Source organism: Pogona vitticeps, chromosome 3, assembly GCF_051106095.1.
Source record: "Pogona vitticeps strain Pit_001003342236 chromosome 3, PviZW2.1, whole genome shotgun sequence".
NCBI lineage: Eukaryota > Metazoa > Chordata > Lepidosauria > Squamata > Agamidae > Pogona > Pogona vitticeps.
Genome location: NC_135785.1, coordinates 67,460,761 through 67,488,364, shown reverse-complemented (window position 1 = coordinate 67,488,364; position 27,604 = coordinate 67,460,761). Strand labels below are relative to the sequence as shown.

At 40.3% G+C, this 27,604-nt stretch overlaps 1 long non-coding RNA gene across 1 annotated transcript; it reads left to right on the top strand.

Moving 5' to 3' along the window:
- On the top strand, positions 1-27,393 carry LOC144587926 (uncharacterized). The gene is made up of 2 exons (XR_013543184.1): positions 1-84; positions 2,071-27,393. It is a non-coding gene; the product is annotated as an uncharacterized LOC144587926 (long non-coding RNA).
- Positions 27,394-27,604: the final 211 nt, after the last annotated feature.

Genomic DNA, 27,604 nt, shown 5'->3' with positions numbered 1-27,604 from the left:
ATTCTCTGGCTTGTATCCATGCTCCTGCTTATCTCGGATCTTGCTCTCTTGACCCTTGGCTTTAGACTCTGACTTTTGACTATGGTTTGTGTTTTGGCTTTGGTAATTTGGCATCTGTTTTGTGTCTTCTGGACTTCTGATATTGGGCTGGCTTATTAGACTTTTGCCCTAGGAATGTGACATCCTAATTCCAGAAGCTATACTGGCTGGAGTATTCTGGAAGTGGTAATCCCTGCATATGTTTTCCCTTTTGTGTCAGGAGAAGGAGGTGGGTTTTGAATGGCTTTCAAAGAAAAGTGAAGAGCAGGGTTAAATAAATGCAAAGCTCCTTTCTTTACAATTCAAAGCAGGAAATCTGAAGCCTTCTTTCACCTTCTAGGATGAGGGGGAAGGCTGTTTCCATCTGAGTAATGTTTTCATGTTGTATTTTTGTGGTGGTGGCAGTGGCAGTGGATCCTAATACAGTACTGATTTGTTGATATGCCAATAACAGCAAAATAGTAACAGTAACAGTGTAACACAGTAACAGGGTAACAGTAGCCATGAAGTGGCCACAGCACCCAGAAATCCAGCCCCTTTACAAAGGAAATAAATTGACAGCAACATTCACATGGGCTAAAACAATAAGGAATGAAGCAATTTATTATCAGTACAAAATAAAACAACTCTTCTGGTGAAGGAAATAAACCACTGACTGGGAAAATAAGTCAATCTTGGTTGTGTGCTTGAAAATTTATGGAACAATAAAAATGGCCATATCGGTATAGCTGGGGTTCTTTTGCCAGGTGTGATCAGGCCCCGAGACCACATTGAAAGTCTGCAGAAATAAAGGTCAATTCATTCTAAATATGGGCTGAAAGAGAGCATTATGGAACCCATGAAGCACCAGAAAGACAAAGGAGTTTTAGATTAAATCTAGTCTAAACCCTCACTAAAGCTAAAATGACTAAACTGAAGCAGTTTGTACTCTGGCCAGGAGAAGAAAATTATTGGAAAGCCAATAAGGACACGTTGAAGGCAATGGGAAAAGAGGAAGACCTCACCAGAGATGGATTGATTTAATAAAGCAGGCCATGTCCTTTAGGTGCAAGACTTGAACAGAGTCTTAACAACAATAGGACCATTGGGATTGCCATTAACTGATGGCACATAAGTACAATAACAACAATGTTAGCTGTGTTACTCTGGGAATGGTTGTTCTCCCCCCCCCCCCAAATCCTTCCCATTTATGGGGATATCTTTGCCCTGTGTGATGTACCTACACCTCCCACTAGCTGCTGTTTGCTAATTTGTAAAAATCTTCCCTTTTAACCAAACTTTAATTTCACCAAGCACATCATGTGCAATTTGGTGGGTCCTTGCATAGACTTTTCATCTGGTGAGTGTTTATAGTTTGATACTGTGAGTATGTGCATGTAGTGATTGTGCCATTTTAACTGTTGTAAGCTATTCCAATGTATGTGTATTATTGAAAAGATGGAATATGTGTATATATTTCTGGAATTACTAAGTTAACAGTATGACCTTCTTAGTGAGAAAGGATTGTGTCTAATTGTGTTGGAAGGGACAGTTTCACTGGGAGCGATCTCTTTCAAAGCAACCCCTCCATCTGTCCGGGAATCACTCTAGCCCAGCTCAATAAATATATAAATTAATGGATAAATAAATAAAAATAATAAAAGAGTTAGCCCTGTTGCTGGATCAGAAGAATCCAGCTTCGGTATGGAACAGGACTGACCTGGCTCACATTCTCCTGTGTGTCATGTGCTCACTGGAAAACAGCTTGCACCAGACCATGCTGCAGGCAGCTAAAAATGAGAGACCTGTGTGTGATAGCATTCTCGTGGCTATCATGCACACTTATGTGTGTATACCCACAGCATGGATCCCATACATTCATTTTCTTTTTAATTCTAATTATCTCTGTTCCACCCATGAAGCAGCCAGTTGAGCAGACTGCAGCTCGTTGCCAAAGAACTGCAATTTAACTGGAAACAGAATGATTTCTCCCAATACTCGAAAGCCGATTCAATGCTTCAACATCTAGAGACATGTGCTTCTGTTTTGCAGGCATTGTGCTGTTCCTTTCAAGCAGCCGTCTGTCGCAGCCAGGTGCAAGGCATGAAGGGAACTGCTAGCAAAAGATTTTTTCTTCCTCCTCCTTACATCCACACTCAGGCAGCAAATTAAAGGTAATCTATTTCCAGCATCAATAAATCTTGTTCCAAGTGATCTGCCCAGCAGCTACCAGGATACAGTGTGAATGTCCTCCATTTACAAGTTATTTAAGGTGTAATCTGCTTTTCTAAACAGTCTTTCAATAAAAGAATTTCCTCCTGTAGCCAAGGTCAAGTGGGTTTTACCCTTTATTCAACTGAATAGAAGGTGACTAACTGTGTTCTTTTTAAGGGTCTAGATTGGGCTTTACTGTGAAGACAATTGAGAAGAAGTTAATGGCTCAGGAGTCTTTAGCCATCTCCTATTGAACTGTGGTGCTTGCTTGGGAGTACATGGCCACTGGAGTCTGGCTCTGCCTTTATTGTATATGCCTGTTGTGTCTTTGAGGGAATCCAAACAGCACCGTATGCCTTGTTGTAGATCTTTACCTTATATTTATACCATTCATGTAGTAATTACATCTTACTTAGAACTTGCTGGGCTCCACATGGATGGTCATTCTGCCGAACCTTCATCTTGACTTCTGTGGAAGCTTGTGTGACTAACCATCATCCACACTAGGTAGATTGGCATAATAGTCACAGTATGATATTTTTTGGAAAGAAGCCATACCCACAGCTCTTCCACCCTTTCTCCTTCCCTTCCTTTTCTCCTCTTTTTCTCCCCTCTGTCCTTTCCACGTATACTGCTACTCCTGCTGCTGCAGGGTAATAAGCCTGATAAACCACAGAATAATGCAGCAGTGGCAGAGTGATTTTTCTCAGCAACCCTTTTATGCACTATGTGCTATCTTTTACTATTGGTAAAACCAACGTTCATTTATCCCATAATATACTACCAAGTCTCTATGATGGCATGGAGAAATAAGCTACCCACCAATGGGGAAGGGAGGATTTTGTGTTCATTGCTGACACATCTGTGGATCTCTGTAACAACCTACCACCTCAGTGGCCTACCATTGTGACAGTACTAATAGCCAATAACCTCCAAGAGGAGGATTCTATCCCCATCCAGAATCCAGATGCCAGTACAAGAATCCAAAGATGGTGTGTAAACCATAAATTTTGACAAAGAGGCCATGCCTAAGTCAGGAGCAAGACACAACATCAGATTAGATCTAGGTATAACCTTGGCCAGAGGAAGGCCAAGTAAATCTCAGTAGGATAGCAGCGAACTAAAAATAGCTGAAAAGTGATCTGGAGAAGAAAGCACTCAAGAGGGCTTAGAGATCAATCTGAAACTGAGCAGCATTGGGCACTGGAATTAAGAATGAGGAGCCAGGAGGAAAAAAAAGGATCATATTTGAATGATAGGAGACACCCACTGCAGACATGTCACTTAACACAAAAGCAAAAACAACTCAAAATAAAAACAAACACACCCAGCATTCTCATGAAATATGTCAAGTTGGACATCCAATTTTTTTTTTCGGGGGGGGGGGGGGAAGAAACAAAGCAGTAGTTTGATTTGCCATGTGTTGGTTTTATGCTAGCAGGAAAGAGTTCCATTTAATCTCAGATTGATATGAACAATATATTGATGTACAATGTAGTTAGATACATAAGGAGGCATCAAACAGTATGTCCTATGTCAGTGATGGCAAACCTTTTTGTGCCCAAGTGCCCAAACTGCAACACAAAACCAACTTATTTATTTCGAAGTGCCAGCATTGCAATTAAACCTGAATACTGAGGTTTTAGTTTAGAAAAAACAACTGTCCATGCACTGGAAGGGTTAAATGCCTCCCCCCCCCCCCGAGGTATTAACAGATAAATACTCACCGGCCCTCCAAACCCCACCCCCACCCCCGTCGGGCTAGACCAATAATGGCCACCATTGCACTCCTCCACTGGACTAGCAGAGGGGAGTGTTGAAATCTAGGATCGGAGGATAGGTAAGTATTTCTTGATGGCGACTTATGGCTCACATGCCCACAGAGAGGGCTCTGCATGCCAGCTGTGGTATGTGTGCCAGAGGTTCACCATTGCTGTCCTATGCTAAAATAATAGCCAGGAATCTAATTAAGCCCTGCTTGGTTTTCTCCCTAATATATACACAATTTCATCCCAAATCCAAATGTGATTTCTGAAGGTGTTTTGGTAGCAAAGGCCTTTGATTTGATTAGCAGGGATGGCCTTTTTAAAGTACTTCCCAAGACTGGATGTCCACCTCGACTCCTTAACATCAGCAGTTCCTTTCATGATGGGCACTGTAGTTTTTGATGGCTCAACATCAGATCCCTTTGACTTCTGAAGTGGAGTGAAACAGGAATGTGTCCTCACACCACCCCTGTTTGGGATCTTTTTTGCTGTCATGCTGAAGCACGCCTTGGGAACTGCAACAGAAGGTGTCTGTCTCCAGACTAGATCAGACGGAAAGCTCCTTAATCTTTCTAGAGTGAGAGTGAAGACCAAGGTCCAATTGAAGTGCATGCGGGACTTCCTCTTTGCCGCTGATGCAGCCATTGTTGCCCACTCTCTTGAAGACCTCCAACAACTCATGAATTGTTTTAGCAAGGCCTGCCAAGACTTTTGACTAACAATCAGCCTGAAGAAAACACAAGTCATCGGCCAGGGCGTGGACTCACCTCCCTCTATCACTATCTCTACACAAGAATTGGAGGTTGTTCATGACTTTGTGTAACTTGGCTCAACAGTCTCTGACACCCTCTCTCTAGATGTCGAGCTGGATAAACACATTGGCAAAGCAGCTACCATGTTCTCTAGACTCACAAAGAGAGTATGGCTTAATAAGAAGCTGACGACATATACCAAGATCCAGGTCTATAGAGCCTGTGTGATGAATACACTCCTGTACTGCAATGAGTCCTGGACCCTTTGTGCACAGAAGAGGAAGCTGAACACATTTCATATGCGTTGTCTCCAATGCATTTTTGGTATCACCTGTCAGGACAAAGTTCCAAATAGAGTAGTCCTAGAATGAGGTGGAATTTTTAACATGTACACATTACTGAAACAGTGACGTTGGCTTGGACATGTTGTGAGAATGGCTGATCCCATGAGAAAGGTCTGCACAGGTCTTTGGATTGCTGGTTCACCCACTTGTAAGTTCACCTGGCTGGATAGCTCAATGGTTTAGGTGTCTGGTTGTGGAGCCAATTCAGTTCCCCACCATGACTTCTGAGTAGAGCCAGCCTGTGTGATCTTGGACGAGCTGCACAATCCCAGAGAGCCATCAGAAGAAGGGAATGGTCAACCATTTCTGAGTTTTCTCTACCTGGAAAACTTGAAATGGATTACCATAAATCAGAATTGACTTGATGGCATATGATTATTATGATGATTAAGTTTGCCTGGGTTATGCACATGTAAATTTAATCAGTTTACTCATGAATACAGAGGCAGCACCAACAGCAGCAGGGGACAATGGTAGTGTGAAGGCAAAAAATTGGAGTGAAGGCTGAGGAGATGGAAGGAGGAAACCCTCCCTTTCCCTGACTTTTTCCTTAGCCAAGGCCTTACTGGGGCTGTGATGCCTTGCGTCACATAGACCATGGAATCAACTAGCCTCTTTTCCTGCCTTTTCTCATGGCCGTCATTCAGCTGGTGATGTTACTTGTTTTCCTTTGTTTTTGTTGTTTGGTTAAATAAAATAAATGGCATGTCGAAATAGCTATATATTAACCTAACATGGTATTAGAATTGTGCTGCATTGATTAGGGAAATATTTTTTAAAAGAACAGGACAGAATAGAGGTGGAGGTTTTTCCATCCTCCCTTTTAAGCCGCAACCCGATATATCACAAGGTTGTTGCTTGAGATAACACCACACACAGCTCCATCTGGGTGCGAACTAGCCGTCCACATGGGCTACACAACAGGATAATTAGGATTCATACCGAACTGTATGAATCCACAGCTAATGGGAGATCTTTCCTCCTGTTGTTTAGGTGGAATGTCCTCTTGACAGCTGTCTTGAAGAGAAAGGCCTCTTCAAGGCACCTTCCTATGGAAACGGTTGCATTCCTGTGGTAAAACCTTTGCTGATATAAATGACACTGGTGGTTACCATGGGAACAGAAGGAACTGTAGCAAAGATAGAACAGCTGTTTCATTAGAATGCATACCTTGAAGTAAAGTGGTGATGAGATGATAGTGGTGCTGGATAGAGACGTACAGTGTCTTACCAATGTTGATAGTTCTTCTGCAGTAAGAAGCATGCATAAACATTCCTAGTCACATTCAAACACCATGGGCTGCAAAAGGAGAGATTTATATGATTTAGGAATTGAAACAAGGAGCTGGGTTTCAGCCTATGTTCTCTCCCACTGATTCTCTTTTCTATATTGGGGGCATCAGATTGCCTTTAAAGAGGGTCACTTTGCTCACAGAATATATATAAAAAAGAGCAATCATGTATCAAGCCAACAGCTATTCTAATTTAGCATTTTGTTGCCACAGTGGCCCACCAGAGGTCTATGGAAAACCCATATAAGCAGGAATGAATGCACCAGTACCTTCTCGCTTGCCTGCCCCAGCAACTAAAGCTCCCTATCTCTACTGTTAGGGAGTGAGGCAGCTGCCTGAGGTAGCAGATGCTAAAGAGTGGGGACCAGTGGCAAGGTACTAATGGACAGAGTTTGGTATATGCTATGCAGCCTGATCCATGCCCCCCTGGCAAAGCTAACTTGTACCCTTTGGTGTGATATGACTTGCTGTCCACTCACCAGAGCTTAAGTGAGACTCAGTTATGACGCCAGGTAATCTCTATACTGTACATAGACCTGGGAGATGCAGCATCTTAGCCTTTGCCTTAGGCAGCAAACTACCCTTCGGCTGGCCCTGATCCTCTAATAAAAAAAGAATAATAATTTTATGCTGCCATAGCCCCTCCAATTTATGGTGACCCTTTCCAGGGCTTCCTAGATATACTCAGAAGTAGTTTACCATTCCCTTCTTTCAGGGTTGCTCTGGGACTAGGCAGCTTGGTCAAAGTTTCACAGGCTGGCTCTTCTCCCAGGAGGCACAATGGAGAAACTTCTCCTCCAACTCACTGAATTATCTATCAGCTGATGCATTGGACACTAGAAACAATATACAGACCTCATGACTGGTACTTATGTAAGCTGAATGGCAACACAACAAAGGCCTGGGGAGCTGAGCAGGTATTTTGCTTGTACTTGGCCATGAGCACCACACAGCGGTCTAATGCAGAAGAAAACAGACCTCTGATATGACGTGACACATGAAGGTCTTGGGTGGCATCCCTGGTGCCAGTTTGGGTCCAGCACTCTTTTCCGCTAGTACTCTTATGGACTTCATAATTGTGGAGTTTGACTTTAAGTAAATTATGCTTGAGTGCAATAAGATGATGAACTGTTTTCAGCAGAAAAGTCTATTATACCAGATGAAAACATTATTACAGAACCAGCGGGAAATATTAGGGGGTTTGATTTCCTCTGCATCGCCCCACTCAAAGATATGAACAGTTTAATGGCTTTGAATGATTATCTGGGTCTTCTCGTTTGGATCTCATTCTGACCTTGAGCAATCCGTTTGCAGAGATGTTGCTAATGTCCCTTTTAAGCAATCAGGACCCCCAGGTTCTTTGATAAGATGACTGGAGCTATGCTGCATATTATTTTAATATTATTTTATGAAACCTCCGTTATGATATCATTACAATTTTTTATACTTCAGGACTCTGCCTTTTGTCATTTCTACACTATTTCTCCCATTTCTACAAAATGCATTTCCCAGCCAGAGGTAATGTAATGACCAGATGTTGACCCCCATTTTTATGTTTCTCCTACTGTGAGGAGAAATTGAAGATGAAATGTATGGAGAGCTAATAGCTATGTAGCCTTAGTCAATCTAGCAAACATAAAGAATTCAGCTATGGGACACAGTTAAATATTAAAACTGTGTTGTCTCTTTCAAACAATTTCCGATGCAACTCCCCAGCATATTTTTAATGATCAAAGAAGTTATTGCATTACATGGGTTTAATTGTAAAGTTCATTGCTTTTTATTGTTTAATATTATTATGATTATTATGATTATTGAATGAAAACTGTTCCCTAGCAGTGTTTTGGGAAAAGCTAGTTAATCATAAAGAAATGAACCTCAGAGTCTATCTTACCTATGCATTTGGTTATTGCTGTAGGAGACAAAGGAGTTTTTATCATTACTGATAAAAAAGTAGATGTTCATGTTGTTCAATAAATATATAGTTTCCAGGAATGGCTACATGAATGGATAAAAGAACAAGGAAACAGTATTTTGAGATTTTAATGTAATTTTAATGCTTGAAGACACTATACTTTAAAAAGATGTACTATGTGAGTCGTGGAGTATTTCCTAACAACCAAGAGGGTGCCAATGTATTGAAGAGGCAAAAAAAATGCCATATGTCCAAAGGCTTACAGTGGACCCTCAACTTACGGAATTAATCCGTATTGGAACTGTGGCTGCAGGTCGAAAAGTCTGTAGGTCAAGGCTCCATTGACCTACAATGCATTGAAAACTGATTAATCTGTAACTGGCCATTTTTGTTCCATTTTGGGGTTTTTTCCGGTCTGTAGGTCGATTCCGGTCTGCAGGTCGATGCTCTGGCTGCAAGTTGAACCTAAATTTTGCGGCCAGAGAAGTCTGTAATTCGAAAAGTCTGAAAGTGGAGCCGTCTGTAAGTCGAGGGTCCACTGTACTTGGCAAATGTAGCATCAATTCCCAACAGAAACTGCTCTCTCCTGTTGCCAGTCTTCTCCTTCCTCTCCCTACCTATGTCATTTTCTCTTTGTTCTCTTTCCTTGTTTTACCTGGACAGGGCAAGTTCAGGATGGATGGGCTCTACATAACAGAGACACAAGGAGCCATGGCTGTACCCTTATTTCTTAAGAACCAAGGCAAGATGTCTCCTCTCAGTTTCCTCAGAAAGAGTTAGAAAGGAAATGTGAGAAGAAAGGAAGTGACATTGACAAGTTGGTGTTTTTCTTGTTTGTTTTCTTAAAAAAATCACGTTTGGTTGAAGGAAGGCCAGCATTGGTCATATCAGATAAAGGATACTCTTCAGCCTGAAGAGGTCCTTCTCTGTGCATCTACTCCTTCTTATGCAAAGCCATGCATTTTATTCAGTGTAAAAGCTGTATCCAGTCATCTCCAATAGTTCTATCGAGAGTCAGAATATACAAGAAGTAAAGCAAAACACAAACTTCTAGTATTGTGGAGCATTTCCAGATGCCAGTGAATTCCAGTGCAACAAATGTCAGTTTCACCTAAATGGGTCCAGATTACGAACAATTAAACTTAGAACTTCTGTTTTGCATTATCATGAATTGTGAAAAAACAGCATGAACCCCCCCCCCCCCTTTTCCTATGTTAACAATGACTACGGCTAAAAAGTACCCAAATGGCAAAAATATTTAGATCTTTTAGAACATTTTCTTGTACACCTTTTTGTTTGTTTGTAGAAAAAAAATGCATAAAGGAAATGGCTGCAATTTGGAGACATTATCTCACGCTGTACAAGAATATAGGATGAATGCAGTGTTGCATCTCTGGTTCTGTGTGGATTCTGCAGTGGGATATTCTTCTGCAGGGAACTAAAATATCCCAGTGTCTGAGAGCTAAATAAAATGGGTGTTCTTTTTCTAGACTGTTCCTTGCACACATAACATCAGCACCAAACTGTGACTAGGAGATAGGTAGTAGCATTTGAATAAAATGTAAAGTAGATTTATTTGTTCGGTTAAAGCAATAACAGTACTGGGTATCCTCATACTGTATATGAGAATGCCCATCTTAATCAGATTAGGATGGAAGTTATGAAAATTAGTGTGTTGATGTTCCATGGCACACTGTCTTATCAAATTCCAACATCCTTCCTCATGTTCTGCTGTGGATGAATAACTCAGTCTTGAATGGCCAAGAGCCAAACTGTTTGTGACAGGCTTAACCTGGCTGCTTTTGTTTTGGAGGTGAAAGAAAACCTGCATTGGAGGCCCTGATCTGTATTGTGAGCATGCTCCACACCAAGACACCACAGTTTCCTTCTCCCACAAAGCAGCTAGATTATGCTTTCTTGCTCCCCTCTCAACATGCAACTAACATTGTATTTTAGTTTGGCCATCACAGAAATGTACAGGGAGGAAACATCCAGTAGCAGGTGAGTCCAAAGGCAAAAGACTGGGTCCAAAAAATTTGACATATTTTAGCATGAATCTAAAGTTACTGTCCATAACAAAGCCTTAGGAGAGACATTTTTCACTTGTTTGGGTTGGGAAAGAGTCCATATATAAGCTAAGAAACCATGAAATTATGGTGTTCTAAGGATACTCCAGGGACGTGGTGGCGCTGTGGGCTAAACCGCAGAAGCCTGTGGGAAGGTAAAACGGCATTCCCTAGTCACGCTGGCCACGTGACCACGGAAACTGTCTTTGGACAAGCGCTGGCTCTACGGCTTGAAAACGGGATGAGCACCACCCCCTAAAGTCGGACATGACTGGACTGAAAATGTTGTGTTTTAAACAATATGTATCTGCTTGATGTTAACAATGCCTTAAGCTGCTAGATGACTCTTTAATAGAGCCAAGACCCATTCTCTGGAATTATTCCGGCTGTTGCAAAATGTGCTTTATTGAAGGATGTGATTTCTATGATATTTACTGGTCTGCTCTTCAACATGGAACATTCTTCTAGGCATGAATGTAACTGCCGTGATAGGTAGAATCAGCAAAATTTCTGTACTTGGGGAGAGGGTGGGAATTTATCTGTGAAGCCAATTCTAAGAACTATTTCAACAAGGGCAAGTTTCAGATAATTTTACCTGATATGCTTTGTTCTTGTCTCCTGCCTTTACTTGTTCTGGAGTAGTTTTTAAAAAAAAAAACACTTTTAATGGTATCCTCCAACAGCTAGTTATATTGTCCAGTGAAATGGAGGACAGTTTATATTTTTGGACAAAATATGTGCTCATTTCATGTTTTCTCTTATGGTTTAAAGTCTATGACTCTTGTACAAAGTGGTTTTGTCTCATATGCAAAATGTGAATTCTGGGTTCAATGTAGCTTTTTAATTGTTAACATGTAATTCAGTTTGGCTGCATTTTGATAATACCGTGCGCATTTTAGTATTGTGCCTTTTGTCATTTTGGGCTCCCTTTCAGAGGAAAATGCAAGGGCCAAGTAAACACTGAACTGAAAGTTATATGCCATCTCATAACTCCTCATGAGGCATTCATAAACTCTGGAATTCTATTGAATATATTTTTAAAACTTTGCTTCAGGAAGCTGCTTATGAGAAGCACAAGGCTACAGCTTTTTACCTGAAGAAAATAGCTTTGTTGACTTTGAGGATGATAAACTTCATGAGAAATGAAATAGTGTATGCCTGTCCCTGTGCTGGCTATACAGAATTTCAGCAGATTAAAAAAAATTAATTTATTTCCACTAATGGCAAACATTCACCCATTTCTCCTCCAGATACAATAATAATCATGCTGTTTAAAAAGTGGGTATCTTTCTGTGGATATATGTCTAGCAGAGGCCTTTTATAAATTACTCCCTGCTGTTGGGATAGTTTGTAATATTTTAGATCGCAAGACACTTTTTTTTTAGTTGAGAAAATGGCAAGCAAACTAATCTCTTCTCCCTTCGCTTCAATAGGCAACTGACCTTCCTAACGTGAGTCAAATGATTGCTGTCATTATGACTCCTTTATGATCTTGCTAATGAAGTCCACAGTTTATGCTTCTTGTCTGATTAATAACGCAGGAGAATTAACGAAGCAGAGATAATTCATTAGGCCGAGCACAGTTCCTGGCACTTGTTTTGTCTTGGGTTTTTTTTGTTAGTTACAGAAAAATAATATGGGAAATTGTCCTATCTACATACGTCCATTTAATGGCAATGGGTATGTATATATTGTATGGTTGAGAGGTATGAAGAAGCTTTAAAGGACTATCAAAACAAGCATAATCATGTAACAAACAATGAAAGGCCAAACACTACTCATACTTTGGGGGGGCATGGTGGCGCTGCGGGCTAAACCACAGAAGCCTTTGTGTGCTGCAGGGTCAGAAGACCAGCAGTCGAAAGATCGAATCCACGCAATGGAGTGAGGTCCCGTCGCTTTGTCCCAGCTCCTCGCCAACCTAGCAGTTTGAAAGCATATAAATGCGAGTAGATAAATAGGTACCATCTCGGTGGGAAGGTAAACAGCATTCCGTGTATAGCCGCGCTGGCCACGTGACAACGGAAACTGTCTTCGGACAAACACTGGCTCTACAGCTTGGAAACGGGGATGAGCACCACCCCCTAGAGTCGAACATTACTGACTAAAACATCAAGGGGAACCTTTACCTTTACCTTACTCATACCTTATGTACTGACTGAAAAAGAAGAGTAGATACAAAATGGTGAAACACTGTCATCACCGTACCATTTTGTGATACAAACTTCCCAAATGATTCCTAGAGAGTTCAGTTTTTTCACATATATTTAGTATTTATTAAGGTATGTTATAAAAATGTTTTGAAAAACAGTTATAACACATACACCTACCTGTTCTACAGAAAACCAACAGAGGTCAGTTCCCTTTACTTTATATTGTTTGCAGTTCATATTTTGAAATCATATTTGTTGTAAGCCGCCTAGAGTGGTCACAATTGACTAGATAGGCGGGGTATAAATAAATAAATAAATAAATAAATAAATAAATAAATAAATAAATAAATAAATAAATAAATAAATAAATAAATAAATAAATAAATAATTTTTTTTTTGCACAGATCACATTTCTGCCCATCCTCCTCCCAACCCCAGTGAAAGCACAACACAAAACAAGGGTAAAGGTATATTGCACAATCAATTACATGCAGGGCACACAACTTGTGGCCCACAACCCCCTTAGTTGTGATTTACTAAGCTAAGCAGCAGGATTTCAGCCGCGATGTTATGTATCTTGCAGATTAAGAGACCAAGTGCAAAATATCTTTAACATCTTTTCTTGTTCTAAAGCAAGCATAAAATCATAGACTCATAGAAAAGTGAGGCTGGAAGGGGCCTATACGGCCATCAAGTCCAACCCCCTGCTCAGTGCAGGAATACAATCAAAGCATATCTGCCAGGTGATTAAGTTTTTTTTAATGCCTCCAGTGTTGGAGCACTCATCAACTCCCGAGGTAACTGGTTCCACTGTCGTACTGCTCTAACTGGTAGGTAGTTTTTCCTGATATTCAACTGAAATCTGGCTTCCTTTAACTTGAGCCCATTGTTGCCCTGCACTCTGGGATGATCATGTATGCCCTGATCTGGATCGGAACCATTGTCTACAAAGGAAGATTGAAAAGGCTTTTGACTGTGAGAAAGGCTTCATCTGGGCAGGCTTATAAAGGCAGATACAATCCTTGAGATACCTAGGATCTAAGCCATTTAGGGCTTTATAGGTTAAAACCAGCATTTTGAATTGTGCCCAGAAAGCTGCTGAGAGGTCCAGCAGAACATACCTGGCTATTCCTCACAAGGCTTGGTTTCTAGATTTTTTTTTCATCCTTATCTTTCTCCTCTGACTTATTGATGTATTTCTTAAACTTGAACTAGACATAGTATTCCCAGTGAAGTATGAGCAAAGCAGAATAGGGAGGCATAATTACTTCCCTTGATCTGGACGCTATACTTCCAATGATGCAGCCTAGTATAGCATTTTCCTTTTTTGACACTATCGTACTGTTGACTCATGCTTAGCTTGTGATCTACTAAGACCTCTAGATAAATTTTACAGCTACTACTGCCAAGCCGCCGGCCACTCATCTTATGTTTGTGCATCTAGTTTTCCCTGCCTAAATGCATATGTTTTTCCCTATTGAAAATCATTCTGTTTGTTTTGGCTTTGTTATTGAATCTGTTAAGGTCATCTTGTACGCTGATTCTGCCTTTTGAAGCATTAACTAACCCCTTCTGCAAATCTGTGAATCTGGTGAGTATCCCCACAATTCCTTTATCCAGGTTGTTTATAAGAATAATGAACAGCATTGGGTGACATTAGGACAATGAGAAACAACTGGTGAGTACTAGAGATAGGCATGAATTGAAAACTGAATTGCAAAATTTGCCAAAAATCACTAATTTGTCAATTCATATTTGTATGAATCAATGTCCTCAAGGAATATGAATCAACGTATTTTAGTGATTTTTCATTTGTTTGTCTATAAAACAGCCCCTAAGGCACAACATTTGCAGGGAGGCTTTCTCCAAGTCTCCCCTACAATCACTCTGTGTTTGGTGAAGATTGGGTTTCAGATATCTGAGTTATACACCTACAAAGAGGTTTCCCTCAGTTAAGTTCCCCCCAAGCACCTCGAGAAGTTTCCCGTGACTGTCCTCTACAGTTTGGTAAAGACTGGGTCTTTCCTGGGAGGACCCATTCTGTGGGTATATTACTCAGATGTGTGAAAACAATCTTCACCAAACTTGGAGTGATTGTAGAGGAGAGTCTGTGTAATTTTGGTGTTTCTAGGTGCCTGGGTGGGCCTCTTTGTGGATGTATAGCCTGGACATTCGAAAACTAAACTTCACCAAATCATATAGGACTTTCTTTGGTCAGGAAAGAAATTAATTTCCCTACCATCAGAAGCTAGGAGCAGAAGAACCAAGGGCAGCTGCTACTTTAATCAGCAGACCACTTTCTCAACAGTTTCACCCTCATTTTCTAAGAGAACCTATTGGCACATCATCATAGCAGCTTCTGTTTCTGGCTGAGAGCATAGAAAAAGTTAAAAAAAAACCTACAGTGCACAGAATTCCTCAGCTAATCTCCCTATTCCATTTCTGGGCAAACTATTGGAGCAGGTGGTGGCTTCTTATCTCAAGGAGTTCCTGGATAAAATGGATTTTCTATCTCCATTTCAATCTTATTTCAGGCTCTATGGAATGGAGATGGCTTTGGTCACCCTGGTGGATGACTATGCTGGGAACTAGACAGGGGGAGTGTGTCTCTGCTGAACCTTCAGTGGCTTTTGATACCACCAACTGTGGTATTGTCCTGGGCCATCTTTCTAGAATGAATTTCAGAGGCAATTTGTTGCCCTTTCATGATACCCAGTATCTGCTGCCTGAGGCAGCCCCTTGCTCTGCCCAGCGATAGAGCTGGTTTGGCTAGCAGATCTCTAGTAAGAAATCCAGATAAGAAACAGTAATATAAAACCACCCTTTGGATTATCTGTATGTCTGTGATTGTCCTTCTGGCCATGTAGATGGACCAGGTTACTCTTTCATTATGTTATCTCCAACAAATAAATATTTAAACCAGTTCAGAAAAAATCAGGACAAGACTGCATGGTCTGCAAAACAATACATATTATTACTGCATTCATATTATTTTAACCAGTGGCTCTCAACTTTGGATACCCAGATTTGTTGGACTATTGGCTGTGCTGTCTGGTGTTTCTGAGCTTTGAAATCCAAAACATGAGGAAGACCAAAGTTTGAGAACCACTGATTTAAATAGCCAATCTCTGTTCTACTATGTAGGGGGCTATGTGAACTTATACCTACCCTACCTTTCTTGTGAACTTCCTTCAACTCTCTCATCAACACTGCTTCATTAGCAAAGGCCTCATGTCAGAATGAATCACCAAGGTATCTTGGAAGCATGTGAGACATTGTGTGAACTTCCTGACCCTAGCAGTCAATGTGATTCCTTAACTTGGAGCTCTAATATGAAAACTATTAGAGTTAATGAAAGAGCTCATGACCCAGCTGATGTCAAGGGTCAGCAGAAGTTTACTGACACCTTTGTCTAACATTCCTATCATGCCGAGCAGCCTGGGAGTTCCTCACTTGTTTACCAGAGTCTAGATAGTGGTAAAAATGAAAGTATGCCCTTCAGTCTGGAAAAAAAAGTTAGATTTCCAATCTGGGCTGTGGGTGTGTATTCTAACTTCTGATTAAATGCATGAACCTTGTGATTTACAAATGTTGAAACAAATATATTCTTAATTTGATCACATCCCTTATACAGTGGTGCCTCGCTTAGCGATGTTAATTCATTCTGAAAAAAATCGCTGCTAAGCGATTTCATCGCTAAGCGAAACGCGGTTTCCCATTGAAATGCATTGAAACCTATTCAATGCATCTCAATGGGGGAAAATACATCAACAAATTAAAAAAGAGTCAGAACAAAGTCAAATTTGGATAACAAAGGGTTTATTAAGTGCACTTTATGATTTCAAACATTTTAAACAGTAAGCTTTAACTTTATAAATAACAGAAAAACATTTAAAAAACAGCAAACATGAGGCTGTTTAAACCATTGTTAAGCGAAACAGGGGACCCAAAATTTAATCACTATGTGAAGCATGGTCCCAACCATCGCTAAGCAAAAATTGTGCATAGGGACCATCGCTAAACGAAGCACAAAAACACTCCGAAAAAGTCGTCGCTAAGCGATTTCGTCGCTAAATGGAGCGCCCGTTAAACAAGGCGCCATTGTATTCCTAACTTAAATGGCAGGGCTTTCACGCTTCTAGTTTTGAGACAGGATTCATGCATTGCCTGTATGTGAGCTGAACTAAGGTCTAGTGAAGAAGCATTTTTTGCTGTGCTGAATGGCTGCTTAATAGCTCTGTTAAACGTACGGATTCAATTGTACAAAGTGTCCTCTGGAGACTCAGTTTTGGCTTCTGCCTTTTAACATACCACTTCCCTATTCCTTATTCTATACGCAACTAAATATCAGAGCACATGTTACAGTTGTCACTAATGCTGCCACAGATATGCTCTCAAATGCAACAAGAACATAAGAAAAGTCCTGCTGAATCATACCAAGGACCTATGTCTTGTCCAATATTCTGTGTACACAGTGACCAGTTATTAGTCCATGGTGACATGATTGAAAACAAAGTGTTTAAGAAGCATCCACTTAGTAGAGGTGAGCTGTTGAGTGTCTATGCACCAGTTCCACCCAGAATACTGGAAAACTGTCAGAAAAGTGTGGTTTGAAAACAGGAAAGCCAAACTCATGTCAACATGTCTACACAGCACATGGTCATAGTGGTGGCCCTGTCATTCGGCAGAGTGAGGTGGCTGTGTTAGGGAGTAAATTCCAGGTGTTATGAAAGTGCAGAAAATAGTTATTTGCCCCATTATTCCTTCATTTGAACCACCAGATATGATAGCTTGGAAAAGCTGATGCGGAGGAGGGAACTACAACTTTCAGAATCCTACTGTCAATATGTCTACAAACTATTCTGGGAATTGTAGTCCAAAAATAAAAAAAAGATTAACTTTTTCAAGAAGTATGAGATTCTTTGTCTTCTGCTGTCCTGAGCATGCCCAGTTCTGTCTGATTTAGGAAGTTAGGCAAAGTTAGATGTGTTTGGACTGAAGGGCATCCTATCTGGATGGGAGACCATCTGGCTGCTCTAGGGAGGAAGGGTTGTAATATAGTGGTAGAACAGATGCTTAGCAATGCAAATAGTCTCATGTTTAATCCTCAGCATCTCCAGGTTGGGCTAGGAAAGAATGCTGCCTGTAATGCTGGAGAACTGCTATCAGTACTGGTCCAGCTCAGTATAAGACAGTTTCCTGTGTTACTAGGTGCCAGAATAACATTTGGCCTTAAGTGCTGTTCCATGTCTTCTGATAGGACAAGGCAACAATTGTTCCTCTGTCTTAGGCAGAAAATATTTTAGGGGTGAGATTATTGGTCAATATCACGTCCACCCAGTGTCCTTTGTTTATTTTCCCTAAACAGAAGTCCACCCTCTGGATGCGTTTCCTCACTTCATGCTGCCACCAGGTATTATTCACTCAATACCAAGATCTTAGACACGTGCTGTCAACACAACATATTTATTGAGCTTATAGAGGTTATGCAAATCACAGGAGAAAATCATGGATGTTTAGGCTCATTCATTAAATATCATTTGATTTCACTTTGGTTTGTATGTGTTCTTATTCACTGTTACAATATTATTTGACTATCACTTTATTCTCTATGCTTTTGAACTGGTTCCTATTCTCTCTAGCATCCCAACTTTCCAATCTCTGTCTTAACTTTCCTAATTCAATCTCCTAACTCTCTCTGTTCAATTCCCTGTTTCCAACCTCTTTCCATCTCTCCTCTCTAACTGCCTAACCAACTGTCTAACTGTCCTTTTGGTTCCGCCCCTCCTGTCCTATCATAGGCTCCTGCCCTCGAGCTCCCCGTGATGGACAGGCGTGATGTGGGGGTTCTGCCACAGTCAACACATTGCCACAGATGGTTGCCAAAAATATTTCACATGTTTAAGGATCATGGGGAAATCTCCATCAGTAACCCTATTATGTAATAATCTGTGAAAGCACTCAGGCAGAGTTGATCACACTTAAACTGGTCTAACTCAGTATAAGACTCTGAGAAGAGTACATGTAATTTGGCCCTGTACAATGAATATTATTATAGGTATTTGATACCCCCATGGACTCCTTGTCATAAGGCATTGTGGTGGACACTGAAATGGCTAGACACGTTTCCAGTTTCAGTGGTATCACTGATTGCTTAGATTAGTTCTGTGATTAACTTGTCAGTCTTGCAGAAAACCTGTGATGTGTCCAGGCAAAGGTAAATAGATCTTGATTTTTCAAGGTAAACCTTTTCTTTTCCAGCAATGAAACTTGCCTTAACTTTCTGACATTTTATAAACCTTGCTACCTTTCAGAGAACAAACAGACAGCAAATGAAGCGGGCCCTTGCCTAAAGGTTAATTTTCAAAGCAAAGAGGAATCAGCTGGCTGGTTGCCTGAAGGACAGAATATTGGATCCAGAGACACCTGCCTTTGTGAATTTGAGCTCTCAGTGCATCTATGAGACCTAATTTACTGAAAAGAAAATAACTGGTTTAACTAGGTTTCTGGGCTTCTTGCTATACCCTTGCAGAGTTTTCTCATCACCCTGCTCTTTGTATAAACAGTGCATTCACATGTTAATGAGACAATCAAGAGTAGAGATAAAAGAATCCCAGGTAAGATTTGACCTGTCACAAGGTTAATAAATGAAAAGCATATAAAAGAAGTCACACAATTTTTGCAAGTAACTTTTAAAACAAATCTGGACTGTAAGAAAAATGAAAGAACTCAATTAACTCGTTTAAATATTTGGAGCTGAAAATGGTACACATATGGTGGCCATGCACAAGCTTTGCTCAGCCCACTAAAATCAGTGCTAACTCTTGGTATCTTTGACATCACAGCAGCTCTAATGATTCATGTGGATGGTCTGTAGCTTGACTAGAGACCATCCAGTTATCAGCACAAAAACTCTCCACTAGCATGAAATCTCCTCATTAGGATCCAAACTTGAGATGCTTGCCAACGCTCTTGACAACCTACATCTCCCTTGACAACCTAAAACTGCATTTTAATATTTGCCTTTGTCTGGTTCTACAGTCTCTAGGCAGTTATACTGATGAAATTAAAATGAAAACAAAATGCAGATGACATCTTATTAGATCCCACAAATGTTTCCAGTTGTTGTTTTATGGATGCTGATGGAATGAAATCAAAGGTACACCACAGCAAAGGACAGGAAAACTCTTTAAGTGCTTTGTTATCCCCTTAAGGCAGTGTTACTATTAGTGTAATAGAAACTCTTATGCCTCTGCCAGCTTCCCTGACATGCTGTAAAATGGTGCAAACACCACTGTAAGTGCCAATAAATCTGCTGATATATTTACTAATGCATTTACTTTGCAATTCAACACATGGTAAAATGTGCAGAGGGGATAGGTGTATATAGCTTGATAGTCTGCTATCTTCTCTTAGACCTAGGAGTAATATATAAGAGGAAAAGGCTTTCATATTGAAGATGAGGAGCTCCTATAGGTCTGTGAATGCTTTCTCATTAGAGTTAGCATTGTCAGAAAGCCACTGAATATAGTGGATACAAGTGTAGATGGATGATAAGCAAAGGCCTTTTCCCACCCTTTGGAATGGGATGGTCACAATTGCACTTTTCTCTGCTTTTCCAAGACATGCACATGCAAATTGTCTAGGTGCTACTGGACTATACCTGTCTCCTCCCTCGCCCTCATCCTCCCCAGTTCTATGGTGGCAAATGTGGGCCCAGGTGGCCTTCTTAGGGAGCCAGTATTGACTCAAGGGCTTCTATTTGCTGATTCGATTTTCTGGTGAGTATGTATATATGCTGGAGATGGGCTACACTCAGTATACGGCATTCAGGAACTCGAGGGTGAGGCAGAGTAACATATTGAAAACATAATGTCAAGGATGCTGACTTCAGAGTTGAAGAAGACTGGATGGTGACTGAACACAGAGGGTTTCACCACCTCAGACTGAGAATGTATTTGAAATGGATATATTTGGAAGGAGGAGCTGATAGTTCTGACCAGAGGACACATGGTAGCCGAACTACGCCACAGACTCCAGACAGACTCCTAGAATCTCCACTCTGAAGTGAGTTCTTTCAAAATAGGACCCATGAAATAAATCATTCAAATGCCCTTGCAGATTTGATGGATGAAACTGGCCTGACTGTCATGCATATTTTCCTCTTATTGAAGCAAGCATATTTTAGGAGACAGCTGTTGTCAAAAGAGGAAAGCTAGAGAGAAGAAATCACGAGAGGAACATAACAGAAGTTACCGGAGCATAATAGGCATCGCCACAGTTGCTCCTCCTCACCACCACCATCATAATTTTATTTCCACAGTTTTATTCTTCTACTACAGGAAATAACTCTGGGGCGAAATTGCAGGAGTCACAAGTGTTTTTTAAAATCTATTTTTCAAAATTACTCTGCCACCAACATTTGAAAAGAGCCCTGAAATAAATCTTCAGTTCTTTAGTGTTTTATGTACAGGGAAACAGGTTGTTAAAGATTAGTACTGCAGGTAATGATTCAAGCACATTATTTTACAACTTTCCTTTTTTTACCAGACACATTATGCTAATCACGCTGTATTCCATTTTTCAATAAAAGGTCAACAGTGCACTGTTTGTTCAGAATATGCAATTTAAACTTCATGTCTGTCATTAGAGATAATCTAGGCTTGCTGTATCAAGTGGGGTTGTCATAGTAACTAGATCTGAGATCTCTGTTTATAGCCTTTGGAGGATAAACATTTTGCTTTTCTTTTTCTTTGGGAAAAAAACCCCCTCAAACAATTAAATAAGGTTTGAAAACAAAACCATAATAGTCCAAAAAGAGAGATGTCATTGGTCAAAAATCAATATATGGGATGCAGTTGGTACAAGCTGAAGCATTCAGGCAATTGACTGACAGCTACAGTGAACTATTTCCCCTGGGATGAAGGAAGTAACTGATAATGTATCACAATGCCTGGAAGCAGAATTCATTTAGCTTGGCTAATGGATTTTGTTCCATCTATTATAACATTGAAGAATATTTGCTTAAATTTCATTTAATGTCAGATAAAGGGCTTAAAAATGTTGAAAACATTGGCCGATTACAATAGCACAAAGGGATTTTATTCTTGTTTTCTCTGAAATTCCTCACAGAACATTCACACTTGCTGTGGCTTCAAATGATCTTTAATATCTTCTCCAACAAACACAGACACTTTTTGGTCATTCCTGCTAACATCTCTTGACACACCATGGAGCTAGACAACCACAAGGCTCCATCCTTGTTTGACAACATCAGATCACAGAAATTCTAGCAGACTTGGTAGGCAGAGCAGCAGCACATATGAGTTCCATGCATTTTCCCAGAGAGGTAATTGAACTTTACTCCTGAGAAAAATAAATACCTATGAACAATGTTACAGAGCATGCACGGAGTGCACTTCTTGCTGCCCTGAGAAAATGTAAAACTGACACTTGTATAATTCTGGATCCCGACCAGCAGAAAAATCACTGTGCATAGTTAAGAGTGTGGAATGCATTCACAGAAGATGTGATGGCCAACAATTTGGGTGGCTAAAACAAATTATTGGAGGACAAGGCTATCTAGGGTCACTTGTCATGGCTGCCACATCAACTGTACCAACTGCTTCTCAATGAAAAATCCTGACAAAAATATGGAGACATGCTGACTATGTGCTTGCCATGTGTACTGCTTCTGCTAAGTATTTCCTAACATTTGGAAAGTGTGCATATACAATCCAAAAGAAATGACTGGTGGATATTTTTTTTGCCATGTAATTCAGCTTCTCTCCCTGAAGGAGAAAAACCTTCCTCAGTCTGATTTGTTTGTATAATAAAGACCTGCTAATTATTTGCTCTACTTGTAGTATTTGACCTTGACTACTTTGTAACACAGAGAAAGGGCTGGAAACTGGGTGCAGGTTTGTTAAGCTGCTGTTTTGACAACTTTTGAATCCAGTTCTAATGACACATCATGAACTATTTACCACCCGGCTAGTTTCACGTCACTTTGGCTTTTAGCTTTGTTGTGCCTCATTCTGAACGTGATGGCAAGAAAGTTATTCGCTCATTAAGCTTTACAACTAAGCAATAGTAGTAACATTTTATCAATTTATGTTCATAATACAGTAATGAACACTGAGGGACAACCCAGTCTATCAGCCTTCATCAGTCAACTGCACATTCTGACAGGTGTAAGTTCATTATTTCTGCATATTATTTCTGTACATCTGAACCCCAACCCTCTGCAGAAGTAACTCAGAAGAACAACACAGTGGCATAACACCCCTGTGGGGTTACTGACATGAGATATTGATGCCTGGTGGTCACTCAACAAGCTTCATAGATGAGCTGGGATTTAAATGCAATTTCTCACATGCACCAAACTCTCACTCAAGCACAAGGAACTGAATTTCAGCAAATCAACCCATCATTTCATGGGGCTCTATACTGATGGCTAGTGGTCCTCTACAATTTCAGGCAGGAATCGTTCATAGTCCAATCAGATACACATGTGCACATATACAGTCCAAAGACCCTTTTGGAGGCAAGCTGGATTCTTCAAAGTTCAGTCTCTGAAACTTTACATCTGTCCTTCTGGCTGTGCATGTCTTACCACAAGGGGAGGGAGGAAAGGGGGTTAGAAATAAGGTGCAAACATGTTCACTTACTGTTTTGATGACACATTCCAGGAGCAAGTAAACTGATGATAAAGAAAAAAGGTATCTCAGCACATGCACATGTATTGCTCCTAAGCAACAACTGCAACATCCATAATCACTTTTAAAAAGTAATTCACTATAGTGGGTCCGAAGAAGCAGTTATGTATTGCTACACTTATATGTTAAAAAATAACTACTTTATATTTCTCAAAAGTAACTAAATAATTGCCTTAGTTACTTTAAAGAAACCTGAATGTGACAAGCTCTTGTCGTATGAGACATATTTCTCTTCCATCCACCTTGCATCAATGCCTGCAACAGGATTTGATATGGCAGCACAAAATGACACTTGGGCTGTGATCGTCCTCTACCGTTTAGTGATGCCACCTCCTAGAACTGTAAACACGAACTTTAAGGCATATGTACACTACAAATAATATCCTTTATTGAGTTTTAGTTGTAAGGTAGTATACATATACACTAGTTACTAGAAAAAGCAACTAGTTACAGTAATTAGTTTGCTGCCCTTTCCTACACAAATGGCCCAACATCCCTCGCTTTGGATACTCTCTTTCCTTTCTCTTTCTCTTTCTCTCTCTTTTTAAGCCTTGGGGACAAGTCTGTTTTCTTTTCCTTATTCCCCCCACCCTGCAATGCTATATGGAGCAGTGCTGCTAAAAGACTGGAATGTGCAGTCGGAGAGGGCAAATGAAGGCAGCTTCCCCAGGGCTTCTCATAAGAGGACGAGGGAAGTTGAATCTCTGCAGGTAGCTTGAGCTTTGCCAGGGAAGAAGCTTTTATAATCACTGTGTGCTGTTGAAGAGGATGGGTGCAGGGGGACACAGAGGGAAGAAAATGATAGAAAAGAAAATCCGAATAAAGTCCCTTGACTTTTAATGCAGTAGTAACATGCTGTTCATTTTTATAGCACCAAGAGGCACGGTTAAGCTGTTGCACCATTTACTGTACTGCTTTGTTGCTTGGGCTTCTCATCAAAGAATGCTCATCCACTCAGAGCATCTTGTGGAAAGCTTAAGAGCACAATAAGGAAACAATAGCCAATCTGTCACATTTTGAATTCATCAGCAGCACTTAGCCAGCCTATGTGTCAAATGTTGCCTTGGTGGCTGGGCTTGGAAAGTGAAGCTGTTTTTTTTTTTTCTTTTAACGCTGAGTAACTTTTTTTGTTGATGCATGTTTAGACCTGTTAAAAGAATATTGCTGGAATAATGTAGTGTTTTAGTACAACTGACAGCAGGAAACAGCAGCTTTTAAGCAAGGTGGTAAGAGTGGTTTCTGCTTGGTTGAGGACATCAGCTCAACTGAGCAACATTCCTAAGAACACAGTTCTGTGATAGAAATCAAATTGACTTTTTGTGAGTTATGGGTGAATTTCATTGGCAGTGAAGCAGCGGTCATTGTCCATCTTACATAAAATCTAACAATTTCAGGGTGCAGCTTCTTCCAAGATTTAATACAGGGGCAAAACTTGGAAAAAAATAATGTTTTGAACTAGCATGGTGGTTGTGGTCCGGCAAGTAAGCTTCCAAAGTTCTGAACAAGTTCTTTTTGGTGCAAACAGATCCCAATATGTGGATTTCCACTCTAACACAGGGAACCATTCAAGAATGCCTAGGGGAGGTGCCCAAGGAAGGTCTATCTACCCCAACATCTGTGTTTTTTCTGATTCATTATTTTCAAACTGAAAGTGTTTTTCAAGCATCTAGGTGCTATTAATTGGGTTTGATAATAACAACAATAATAGTACTAGAACTGCAGAGCTGAAAGGGACCCTATGGATAATGGAGGTACAGTGGAGAATTGAACCCCCAGCATCTGGCTCAGCAACCAGATATCTAAACCAATGAGCTATCCAGCAGCATGCATATCTTTGTAAAAATATAAACTTCATGCCTCCTGAAAGAGGTGCATTTGCAAGTAACTTGGAAATCTCTGTTTTGCTGGCATGCAATGTGTTTTTGGCAAAGGAAAAATACACACAGTGCCATGTACGTATTTGGAAAATGGACATGGGCAAAACCACACATACCAGGAAAAATGTATTCCAAAACACATACAGATTAAAGTGTACAAAAGTAGATACAGTATGTTAGGAAAAATGTGTACCCAAAGGCAAATGAGATTCTGTACGAAGAGGGATGTATGCTGGTAGTTAGTGGGTTGGTCCTGGTCAGGAAGTTACTGGAATGTTCAATGAGTTAGGAAATATGAGAAGCTCATATTTAGCTCCATTGCATACCCACCTTTTGACCTAACAGCAAAGACAACCTAAGTCAAACTACAGCTCAAGAATAATGCCTCATTCATACCTGGTATTCCTAATACAAGAAACCTTAACATCCAAGTGCTTTGTTCCCAATATTTCAGCACAAAAACCAGAGCTTTGGTGGGATCTTTGTTAGACTAAAATCATATATACCTTGGAGGAAGCCCCATTACACTCACTGGGGTTTACTCCTATATGCGCATGTGTAGGATTAGGCATGTGGATCGCCAGAGTTTAAAGCAGCCTGCCAATGTGTATACTGAGAATGGTGTGCTCTGGTGTCCTGCATTTGATTCTCCAAACGAGAATAGCCTGGACATGCCCTAAATTCCTGAACAAAGAGGCAGAATTATAATGAAACACGTTTCATCATATTCTGCCTTTGGAGAAAGGCAACTCCTGAAATTAACAAGCGAAAAAAGAAAAGAAAAGTGTAGCAGTCTGGTTGAAAAGAGGGAGGGCCAGAGCATTGCATTAGACAATTTAAATAAGAGGCAGGTGAAGGGACTGGAAAACCATTAACCAATTATAGAATATGGATGATGAAAGAAAGAGATGAAATCTAACACCTGATAAAGATCAAAAGTGTGGCAATTAACGCGACAGCTTTTGCTTGAAGCCTTGCTGTAATTATCATCAAGCTGCCATCTTGGTACTTGGGAGCCAGGGACAAATTACGTCATGCCACTGGGGAAATATCTTGTTTCTGAAGTTGATTTCAACTTGTTATAAAGTCCTTTTTTTTTGAACCATGGTAGAATCTAGCTCATGATGAGTGTAAATAGCTTATTTCATCCATGAGAAACAGTCCCTGGCTCTCCATCAAATTCCCAGCGTGTGATCAACAGGCATTCACTGTATGTGGATGTGTTTCTCCAAGCTGCCGTAAAAACTTAGTTTTTAATAAGAGCATGAGGCGTTAACCAATGCTGCATAGTTGCAGCATAATCACCCATTTAAGCAAGGATTACATTGTGAGATGAAGGTTATCAAGGGGACTAAAATAGTTTGGAAAGCTGAGAAGAGACTAAGTCAAGAGTCTGGAACAGTTACATTTTCACACTATGCAAATCTAGTGGATCTTGTGGGTTATAGTCCAAAATTTCTTTGGTCCTTTCTGCTTAACTGAGAAATATATTTCTGATCAGTTTTACCCATGAGACTCTGCTTTTTTATATGCTCCCTAGTGATAATGATGGCGATGGTGAGATGAAGACATAGGAGTTGATGAATCCGTCCATTTCTATTCTGTTTTGCAGTAATTTGGTCCAACTGTTCCATTGCATGTCTGTATTCATCCAAGCAAATTTATAGTAAACCTGTATGAACATTCACAGCTATGAAATGCGCCTTTCTAAATATATTTTCTTTCACAATATACATTTCTAAATGTGTTTTGCCCTCCAAATGTGCAGTGCCTTAATAGATTTTAGCATCATTTTTCAACCAAAACTATGTTGGAACAGATGGGAAGTACCAAAGTCAGTTTATTAGCGAAGTTCTGTTAGTCTGTTAGCTACAGACCAGATAACATGGGATCAGAATTTATTATCACGAAGTTCTGTGAAACTCTGACTTCCACACTCTTGGTTATAGCAAAGTGCAAGATTTGCAACGCTGCCAGTGATGCTAGTCAAAGGAAAAAGAAAACACAGGCCACAAACTGCCCCTTGTTTGGGGGATGCAGGCTTTCATGTTTGTAACTTTGGCATGTGAAGAATTGACCAGAGTATAGGTACACAAATCTGAAATCCTTTACTCTGACTCATTAATAGTAAGCGAACCAAGCCTCTAACAATCACTGGTGATATAAATAAACCTTCCTGTCATGTGCAAATCTATAATTTTTGTATCAGGGGAGCTATCACCAGATGCCAAAAACAACAACAACAACAACAACAACAACAACAACAAAACAACACAAAAGCCTGCCATTTTTTTTAGAGGTACTTTGTGCTGGTTTAACCTTGAACTTCTTTTCAATTGACCCTGCCTAGCTGTCACAAGAGCATAAATTGGATAAGAACTAATTAACCATCAAAATTCAGGGCAAAAGGCTATAAACTCTTGCTTTACCTCCTCATGCTCTCTAGCCCTTTCTTTGATGTGACAAGTTGTCCTCTGTTCCTTTTGCAAA